The sequence below is a fragment of the Oryctolagus cuniculus genome, chromosome 4, assembly GCF_964237555.1.
Source record: "Oryctolagus cuniculus chromosome 4, mOryCun1.1, whole genome shotgun sequence".
NCBI lineage: Eukaryota > Metazoa > Chordata > Mammalia > Lagomorpha > Leporidae > Oryctolagus > Oryctolagus cuniculus.
The window spans coordinates 39522306-39533503 of NC_091435.1; the positions used below are offsets into that span (position 1 = coordinate 39522306).

The following is an 11198-nucleotide window of genomic DNA, read 5'->3' on the forward strand; positions in this document are numbered from 1 at the left end:
CACCTCAGGGCCAAAGCTAGTATGAGGTTAGTAAGGTGCCTCATGACTCTGCAAGTGGTTGTCTACTGGATTTCTTTCTTTCTTTCTTTCTTTCTTTCTTTCTTTCTTTCTTTCTTTCTTTCTTTCTTTCTTTCTTTCTTTCTTTCTTTCTTTTTTTTTGACAGGCAGAGTGGACAGTGAGAGAGAGAGACAGAGAGAAAGGTCTTCCTTTACCGTTGGTTCACCCTCCAATGGCCACTGAGGCCGGCGCACCGCGCTGATCTGAAGCCAGGAGCCAGGTGCTTCTCCTGGTCTCCCATGGGGTGCAGGGCTCAAGGACTTGGGCCATCCTCCACTGCACTCCCGGGCCACAGCAGACTGGAAGAGGGGCAACCAGGACAGAATCCGGCATCCCAAACGGGACTAGAACCCGGTGTACCAGTGCCGCAGGCAGAGGATTAGCCTATTGAGCTGCGGCACCAGCCATCTGCTGCATTTTGTACTCCAGATATCTTGCTGCTTCCCATGACTTTTATACCGTATCACGTATGTGGGAAGTGAATGAAGAATGTGTGTGAAAGGGCCACTTACTTCTATGTTCAACATCCACCTGGCACATTTGTAATAGAAAAAAGGCATGCAGAAATAAACAAGGCGTAGTCCAATATTGAGAACATCACAGTTATGGTTCAGCAGTGGCCTTCAGTAAATAAATGGTCAAGTAGAATACTGAAGTCCGCATTATCTTCTTAGCTCTGCTCTGCCATTACTGGACATGGGGGCCTAACTAAATCCCTTGTCCTTCCAGTGTCTCTGTTTCCTTGGTTTTTAAGTTTTAAAAATAAATTGAATTGAAAAGGAGAGGTGAGGAGGAGGAGGAGGAAGAAGAGGAAGAGGAGAGATTGAGAACTCGCTGCAGTATCTCCGGCTGGGTCAGTCCAGAGCCAGCTGGGAACTCAGTCTAGGCCTTCCACATGTGTGGCAGGGATCCAAGCACTTGAACCCTCACTTGCTACTTCCCAGGATACACATTAGCAGGAAGCCGGAATTGGGAGTGGAGCTGGAACTCACATCCAGACACTCTTATTTGAGATGTGGGCATTCCAAGAATGTCTTAACTACTTTGCCAAATGCCTGCCCCTTTATGTTTTAACGAAGGGCATTGAACAGGATAAACCTTTACGGAATTTTCAGCTTTAAAACCTGAAATCTTCTTAACCAAGTTAGAAAGGCTGAAAGAATGACATGTTGGAGTCTGCTATATGTAAGGTAAAATCATCAGACTGCCACCGAGTAGTTGTGGGAAAGTTATGTAGCCTACCCAGAGCTCATTTTTCATCTGTGAAATGGAGTCATTTCACTGACCTTGCAGACTTGCATATGACCATCAAATGAGATCAGACATGAGTCTGGCAGCATATCACCATCACCTGGTGTGTAGAAGCTGTCGATAAACAAGAGTTATTATCAGGATATTTTTATAGGCCAAGGAAAATCGCATTTCCTGTGAGAGGCATGCCAAATGGGATGTTCAAGTTACTGTTTGCATTCCTCACCCGTGAAGGTGTCCATGAATTGAAATTAGCACTGTGTGTGAGCCTCCTGGGATTCAAGTGTTGCTAAGGCAACCACTAATTTCCAAATCAGGGTAAATAGTTTCACAGAATGTACAGTTTCCTTTAACAAATTGGATTCCAGTGAAGGGCACACCTTTCCTTCCCCTGCTGCTCTGAACCCAAGTTAAGGTTGTGCACCTGCAGCTATGTGTGCCAGGGGCTACTTTCATCTTCTGCCAACGACTCTCTGAAGGTAACAGTCAGTAACGGAGATCCCTGAGGTCTGTCAGCTTTACCCAGTCTTTACCTTTTGTACTTTGTCAAGTTGGAGTCACATTTCTTGACTCACACAGTAGGGCACTGAAACAGCTCCTTGGCACATTCATGTAATAGACTTCTAAGCAAAGAGGCCATGCGGGCTGCAGTCATCCCCTTCCGCCTTCCTTTGCCCACCTAGCAACAATCCTTGTTTCCCCTACACACTCATATGAATTCCTGCAGAGAATGAACCTATTATTAAGCCAGCATTGCCTCTCCTGCTACATTCTTGTGTTAAATTAGTCCTCTTCATTGTTGCAAATAATAGGCAACCACTTATATATCAATAAAAATTCACTGCACTGCTGTGGGATTATTTCAGCCCTCGATAAGCGACACATTCCTGCCATTGTTTATGGGGAGCGATTTTAAGACTCTTTTGCTTCTTTTTAAATCTTTTCTTTTGGGAGGGATGGCCAATCTTCCTCGTGTACTTAGCATATTTTCTCCTTCAACCCTTTGAACAATGAATACTGTAACAGGGGCATCTTTTTGCAATGATTCTTCGAGTTGACTACTGCTTTTGAATATGCCAGTAGCAAGGCATGAATACAATACTAAAAACTCATGGAAGCATGTTAATTATCTCTTTTAAGGATATGAACAAAAAATCTATGAATGCTTTTTTTTTCTGATCAAGTCTTGAAATTAGAAATACCTTCACTATTTTTTTCACTGCTACATTAGCCATTCACTTTCATGGATGGAGGTTATTTACTGGATCAGATATGATATTAAGTCTTTCATGTGTACTGGTTTCCTTAGAATTTTTCTAGTGTATAACTCTGAAGAGTAGACAGTTTCATGTCCATTTTACTAATATGTAAACTGATTGGTATTATGAAATATCTTATGTTAAAAATATCTAGTCCAGGAAGCCCATATATCATTGCAGTTTACCAACATTACTGATATAACCCAGTAAGCAAAAGCACTTCTCCTCATGCTGAAAGGAGAATTATTTAAAAAAAATGGTATTTCCAGTTATATCACCCCTACAAGAGAATGTTACAATATATATGTTTACTTTAAAGAATGATAAAAAAAAAAAACCTCATGTACTCATACTCACCAGTGCTTAAAGGGAAAGTACCTACCTTCCTAACATACATGAGGGCCTGTTGGGCCCCATATCCCTCACTAAGTGTCATGGGAAGATGGCCTTTGCAAGTTACATCATCTCAGGTTCGATGTACCTGTCTTAGGGCACTGAAGACCATGGCAGGCAACTGGACAGCAGAAAGAAGGTAGAAGCCAAGGGTACCTTCTTTCCCATACCCGTCTTAGGTGGCTTCCATGGAAGCGGGTGTATTCTTTGAATGTCATGACAGATTCATGTAGTTCCCAGTCTAGACTTGGATAAAATTGCCTTCACCCTTTTTCTGGTTGGTCCAGAGATGATAGTGGATTCCTGCTCTTGCTAATTTCTGTCTTATTTCACTCTTTCCTATTCAGTTTCACAGTTCATCCATCACCTAAGTCAGTAATTTCTGATTAAATGTCCTCCGTAGTTTCATTTTAAAAACTTTTAGATCCTAACTAATGGACCTTAAAAGTCCTTGCATGTTCCTCCTTGTTCATAGATCTTACCAACCATGGAAGTAAACACTATCTTGAAATTTAATTTTATTTTAGCATTCCTCTGGTTTACTTTATTGATTTCTAACTCTTAGGTATCCTTAAACACTATATTTGTTACTTTTACCAGTTTTTTAAGTGGAGTCACACAATGTATTCTCTTTTGTGACTTGCTTTCTTCGGCAACAATATGTTTTTGGAGATTCATGCATATTGACATATGGAACAGTTAATTCTTTTTTTCTGCTATATATTATTTCACTATAAGAAGCAGCACATTTCACTTAACCATTCTACTGCTGATGGAATTTTGTCTGCCGCAGTTTTCTCTCTCATATACTTGTTGCCTCGAGTATTTCTGTATGTCTGTCCTAGCTCACATGTGCAAGAGTTTCTCTAGCTCTTATACCTAGAACTGGAACTAGGATTATAGGATTGAAGGCCACATAAATGTCCATGTGTCCATACTAATTACAAACTGTTTCCCAAAGTATACAAATTCAATCAGCACTGAGCTAGTGTCCCAGTTGTTCCAAATTTTAGCCTCTTCTGGTTTTATGAGGTAAGTATTGAAAATTTAAATCAAGATGAAATCTATCATATATATATGTATAAAATAGCTATTTATCTATAATTTTTTTGACAGGCAGAGTGAACAGTGAGAGAGAGAGACAGAGAGAAAGGTCTTCCTTTGCCGTTGGTTCACCCTCCAATGGCCGCCGCGACCAGCGCACTGTGGCCGTGCTGATCCAATGGCAGGAGCCAGGTGCTTCTCCTGGTCTCCCATGGGGTGCAGGGCCCAAGCACTTGGGCCATCCTCCACTGCACTCTCTGGCCACTGCAGAGAGCTGGCCTGGAAGAGGGGCAACCGGGACAGAATCCGGCGCCCCGACTGGGACTAGAACCCGGTGTGCCAGTGCCGCAAGGCAGAGGATTAGCCTAGTGAGCTGTGGCGCCGGCCTCTATAATTTCCTACAGTGGGCCACTACTGTGCTGATATCTTTTTCTTTTATGCAAGTAAATATAAATATTTCTATAATGCCCATGGATAAAACTTGTGTTCTTTTCATTTTTTTTGTGGATGAAAAGACTTACAGAAATCATTGAGGTAAGTCTTTTCATTTTGTGGAGGTTAAGTAATTTGTTAAAGGTGACTAATTAAGCCGGCGCCGTGGCTCAATAGGCTAATCCTCCACCTTGCGGCGCCGGCACACCGGGTTCTACTCCCGGTTGGGGCGCCGGATTCTGTCCCGGTTGCCCCTCTTCCAGGCCAGCTCTCTGCTATGGCCAGGGAATGCAGTGGAGGATGGCCCAGGTGCTTGGGCCCTGCACCCCATGGGAGACCAGGAAAAGCACCTGGCTCCTGGCTCCTGCCATCGGATCAGCGCGGTGCGCCGGCTGCAGCGGCGGCCATTGGAGGGTGAACCAACGGCAAAGGAAGACCTTTCTCTCTCTGTCTCTCTCTCACTGTCCACTCTGCCTGTCAAAAATAAAAAAAAAAAAAAAAAAAAAAAAGGTGACTAATTAGAAGGTAAGAGCATGTGTAAAGTGTGACTTTTTGTGTCTTAATGTTTGACTGAGTTTCCAAGATACAGAGGAAGAGATGATAGGGAACATCTTTGCAGAGTGAGGTTCTAGGCCATTTACTCCTATTTGCTTGAAGAGATATGAAACAGCTTTATAATTTTCAACCTAATACACACTTGAGTGGATTCAGTGTTGTCATTCAAGAGAACAAAACTGTTTCTTTGGAGATTTTTTTGCATTCCTATAGTATTCTACCACGCTTTTCTCTCATGCTGAACCTGGGGGACATCAATGGAATGCCTTAGAGAACTTGAGTTGCCTACATCTCTAGGTACAAAGGATGGTGCAAGGTCCATTCCTACAAAATCCAAAAGGCAAGACTGTGTCTTAGTTGTTGATCTGATAGGACAGCGAAGAGATGTGGCTGCTCTACATTCCTAGTGTGTGTCAAGCCAAAGGATCCATAAGCTGTAGTGAGTGTGAGAGATACTGTTGTGCTAGACTGGGAGGACTGTGGCGGATGCATACAGTCTGAGTGGGGTGGATTGCCAAAGGTTGAGAAAGGAGATGTAAGCAGTACTAGAGAGGAAAGGCATCGCTGTGCCAGCGTGGGGAGGGGGGTGATTGGATATTTCCAGGGTATGTGGAGAAGAAGCAGTGGTAGTATTTTTCAAAGAATTTGCAAATAATGTCTGCAAGGAAACATTCACCTTTCAATTTCAAGTACTAGTAAATCAGCAAAGTACCAGTAATTCAATAAAGCACTGACCTACACTCTTCTTTACCTGTATTTCCTTTTTCCCTTTCCTAGTATCTATAGAAGCTGAGGGATAAATGATGGAATGAAGAAAACATGGAATTGGAAATAGAAACAAAGTCAACTTTACAGTCTCGCTTATGCTGATGCCTAGTATGAAGAATGCCAATGCTGACCTACAGGACAATTGCAAATTTATGTGAATTTCTGAAGTTTGCTTCAGGGACTGAACAACTTAATTAATTGAATGAAAATGTTTTGTGAGTAAGAGTGACAGGAGAACTTTTCAAAGTGATGAGAAAAATCATTGGGGAAAGAAAGTCACTTTGAATATAAAGTTACCTCTTCTGTATCTGAAATACCCTAAAATGTTCAGTAAATGTGCAATATTTAAAGACAGAGACTCACTGGGCAGAGAGGATGGGAGAAGAGGCCATAGCACATTGAAAGCTTTCCCTGCTGGAAACTAGCAGGATTAGGAGTAACAGACAAAACAGAGCCAGGAAGTCTGAATCCTGCCCAGTGGGAGGCCCTGCAATCAATTGCATTTCATTAGAGAATGACTAAAAGGCTCAAGCATTGGCCAGCACCAGAGATCTGTGAGAGTGGAGGTGAAGGCAGGGAAAGCTGCATTAAGGGAAGTCAGTTGAAAACCCGCTAGTAACCTCTAGATTCTTCCATGTCCTTCACTGCCTTTTTATATCCCTCTGTATTTCTAAATAATGGATTTATATTCTCCTTCCTTGCTTTTCACTTTTAGAGATTATCTTTTAAATTTCAGCTATTTACACTCCCCCACACACCCACTTACATTTTTGTGTACCTGGTAACTTCACTGTCATTTGGAACTATTAATATAAGATATTTACATTATCACAATTGTGCATATACAGTTTATTACTGAGTCATATAATATAGTTAAGTATTTTTATAGAAAATATTTTTACTATGGCTTTCATTTTTAAAACATTTATTTGGAAGGCGAGTTACAGAGAGGAAGAGAGAGAAAAAGGGATTGAGAGAGGTATCTTCCATCTGCTGGTTCACTCCCCAGGTGATGACAATGGCTAGGGCTAAACCAGGCAGAAGTCAGGAGCCAGATCTCCCACATGGGTGAAAGGGGCCCAAGTACTTGGGACATTTGATACTTTCCCAGGGGCGTTAGTAGCAAGCTGGATTGGAATTGGAATAGCATGGACTTGAACCAGTGCTTGTATGAGATGCTGGGGTTGCGGGTGGCAGCCTAACCTGCTGCACCGCAAAGCTGACCCCAATGCCTTTTTCTTTAAAAATTTTCATTATGTATGTGCACAGGCCTATCAATCAGTACACATAATATCTCCAGAGAAATGAAACAGTGGTCCATGGAGTATGTTCAGTAGCATAAGAATACTCGCATTCTGAAGTCCAAGAAGAAATGTAAGGAAAAACTGAATCTGAAGATGGAGCAGGATAGTCCAGAATTAGAACAGAATGCAAGTCATATTGATCAGGGAGGCTGAGTGTTACTTCACTTTGATGAATCTAATATACTGCATTCTGTGTTGGCACTTAAGACACAAATATGCTCATTTACAATATGATTTATGCCTCATCTGTCACATTACAGTGATGATAGAGATGAAAAACTGGAAGTTATGTCACAATGTATTTGAAGAAGGATGAGGCAGGAGTGATGGTATACCAGGAAGAGTTTCTCAGAGTCCTGGGGGTTGGTGATTCCTGCAGTACAGGCAGCAATTAACTAGATGGAGATGGAGAAGAATGGAGTTTAAAAAAGAGGAAATATTTACAGGGTTGTTGGCATAGTATTTTGAAAAATAGTTTCAGTACTGTCAAGGATGAATTAAAGGCAGACAGATCTTGAAGGTGTTAGATCAGTTTGGAGCTGTGGCATTAATATAGGCAGACTAGAATAAGGGCAGTGGGTGGTAAACCAGGACTCTGTCTTCAAAGAGGGAGAACACAAGGAGCTGATCTGACTGCTGGATAACATTTGAATTAATAGGACAGCTTTACTGCCTGCATGTTGAGGGGTATGGAGAATTGTGAAGCTGCTTAAATGCTGTTGTCTGGGGTTCCTAGATGGACAATTACATCAGCCGCTGAGAAATACACACAGGAAGCTGATAGCTTTGGGTAAAAGGTGGTGATTTTCAGGTATACTGAATGGATATTTTGTTCGAAGATAGTGATGAGAAAGGAAAACATTTTCAGATACTATTTATTGCTGAGCCATATAAGATAGTTAATTAATTTTAATTCTTTTAGAACCAGTTGGTCCAAGGTAGTGAGGGTGTTTCCTCCTCATTGCCTCAAGAGAAGAGATGACACATCGCAAGGAGAACAAGAATGTTAGTTTTCATAAGTCTAGGCTCCACCATTGTGAAACATTTTGAAGAGGTACATTATGAAAAAAGACAGAGTATTTTTCTCTACTATCTTCCTCTCCCACTCTCTAAATTAGAGAAGAAATTTATTCACTCAAGCCATGGAAGAAAGGACCTTTCTCCTTCAAGCTCAAAGTCTAAGGAATTGGCAAATCGCAGTGTCCTCTCTCAATAATCAAAGACAAGGACGAGAGCAGTAGACATCTCTTCTTAGAATGTCTAGGTGGATTGGTCAGGGAGACCTTCCAACAGACTTTCCAACAGCCGTTAGTAGTTTGGGATCAAGACAGCGACATTCACATGTCCTCTGGTATCTCCTAGATGGCTGAAAGAGGGCTGAACTTAGGCAAGTGGAGGGCACAGCCCTGAAGTTCTGAAGTTCGTGGATTGGTGAGCAAAGTGCAACCCAGGAGCAAGGGCATCTCAGCAAATGTCAGAATGTGTGTGTAGATAGATTGCTCTCCAATTTCACCACAAGTCTTGGGAGGAAGCAGATTATTCTTTCAAAAATGATGGAAATTAAGCTATAATTCAGGTGAAGTGGGATCCTAAAATATAAACTAAGTTCAATTATTGAAAAATAAAGAGAATTCATTTTCTGAGCCTGTGATTTTGTAAACTTGGATTTCTGTTTGCTATATACAATAAGCATGGACTATGCTCTCTTGAGACACAAACCATAAAACTCATCTGGAAGTATTGGCTGAGAAGTTATTAATGTATCTGTGGTAGTTGAAAGCTTAACAAGAATCAGATTACAGAATTAGAGAGGAAAAAGGTTGAGGGCAGTAGGTCTGAAGAACACCAAAACTCAAACAGGTGTAAGAAGAGGGTCCATTAAGGAATATTAAGGAATATTGAGGAAACATTTTTAGAGAGGCCTTATGTTGCTGGCTCTGTCCATTTCAGTTCCAATGGGCTAGCACCTAAAGTGAAAAGGTTTCATGAGAAATATTTTATATTACTAAAATAAAACATATTTATTATATTTCATCATTAGCTTAATTAAGAAAAATTATGCCTACAGTTCTTCCCTGTATACTAATGCTGACTTTTTTGGCAGAGAGGGGAATTTGTGTAGGTACATACTAACATTTCAGTGAACTTTTTTTGGGAAAAAAAAAAAACAAACTCAATGTCCACATCCTAAAACAATGAACAAACCAACACCAGAAACAGTCTTCAAATAATGGGCATTAAATGATATAAAACTGTGATTCATTATAAATAACTGTATTACAGAAAAGTATTTGGAGTTTTAGTTAGTGTTAATGTTTGAGTTTTAAGAGTTTCCATTATCTATGGTAATAAATTTCCTCTGGTGTGCAGGTTGGTATTCCTGTGCACTTCAGAGATGTAGACTCTTATTTAGGATGAAGCTGAAGAGGCTGCCAACATTTCATGTGTCAGCCTTGGTAAGAACTGATGCTCATGTGTTTCTGTCAGTTGTCACCTGGAATGGATTTCAGTTACCATTGTGAATATAAAAAGCTCCCTATCCCATTACTAATTCCCATGAGTTATTTAGTCCTGCCTTTCTTTTTTGTAAAGGTTAAACTCTTATCTTTCTGCTAAAAAGTTAGATAATTAACATTCTCACTTACAATGCTTCCATAACATCTGTGGATTATGCACCATTAATCAAATTCCTCTGCAGGCATGATTGACTTTTGCAAAGAAATTTGGGGGAATAATTCCTTTCTCTTTAGTAATAAATTTGTTGTTACTATGGTTAAAAAATTTCCTTTTGGAGAGACTCATTTTAGAGTAAGAGTTTCTAGCTACTTACAATGGTTTTCACAAAATCATAAGAGAAATAGAGCAGATGACGTATTTTAGAACCTTTAAGAGTGCTGACATCTCTTTGCATTCAAAAACTTTAGAATTTGTGATTTCCAAAGCATTGCATATTTATAAAATCATTTGTATTGACATTTAAATTTTCCATTTTTCAAATGACAGAAGCAAAGTTAAGGATATACACTTTATCAGCATTTTAACTTGAATTTTTAATTCACTTGTAGAGAAAGAATATATGCAAAAATCAGGGTTTTAACATTGTAGAATTTGTATGCCAGAAATATTTGTCAAGAACACCTGCATAAGACAAGTGCTGGACATTTATAGAAAATATGCCCCAGAAACGATTTGCTCATGGAAAAAATCTATTTTATGTCTGTGATGTTTCCTTGACATTTTCTTTCTGCTGTAGGTTTCTTATAATGCCTCCTTGATCTGTCTGAGGAGATAGATTGTGGGAATTTTTTGGAAGTTTTAGTGATCTATTAGACATAGAAATAAAAACCCTTCCTTTCTATCACAAGACCTTGTTTTCAATTTTCTCCCTTTTGTTACTTTCTCCTTTCTTTTAACTTCACCTATATGACCAGGAAAAAATACCAATACAGTTTGAAGAAAACACACTAATATTTCTTTATGGATAACAGAAAAATATGCTTTAAGCTAATAAAACTAAATGTAAATGTTATATTTCAAAACAATAAATGTCTCAACTTAAAGGAACCTTCCCCTATCGATTGAATGCTATAAAAATTTTCACAGAAAACAGATTTACCAGCTTGACATAGAGGGGTATGATTACTATAATTGTGGTGGTAATTTCTAGGCAGAAGACCAGTATTTTGGAGGAGTAAAGTCAGGTAAAAAAGAAAACACGCAGGATCATGATTAGATGTAGGGATAACATTATACTGTGTAGATATGTTCTAAGAAATTCATATAATCAAGACTTTTGCATAAAACTGAGATCTAAAAAAGGTGACACAAAAGCAATTAGTTCTCTAGAAACTCATTTTTCAATTAATAAGAACTTTGCTTGTGAGAACCATTATATTTAGTTTATATAAAGTTGAATCTTTAACCATACATTATACATTTGAAAATCTTTTAAAAAGTTATTTATTTATTTGTGATCAAAGAGCGAGACAGAGAGAGAGAGAAGGAGAGTGTTCTTATGCACTGGGTCACTCCTTAAGTGCGCATACTGTCCAGGGTAAGCCAGTGACAAAGCCTAGAGCTGAGAATGCAATCCACATCTCCCCTAGGTGGCAGAAACCCAATTACTTGAGCCAT

The 11198-nt window shown here is 39.7% G+C and overlaps 1 long non-coding RNA gene across 2 annotated transcripts in view; it reads left to right on the forward strand.

Annotated features, from left to right (window-relative positions):
- The window catches only part of LOC103350583 (uncharacterized), an 82999-nt gene extending 72227 nt beyond the window's left edge, over nt 1-10772 (forward strand). For both annotated transcript variants that reach the window (XR_011387797.1, XR_011387795.1), the window contains exon 4: nt 5770-10772. This is a non-coding gene — a long non-coding RNA (uncharacterized lncRNA). The remainder of the gene's footprint in view (nt 1-5769) is intronic.
- Nucleotides 10773-11198: the final 426 nt, after the last annotated feature.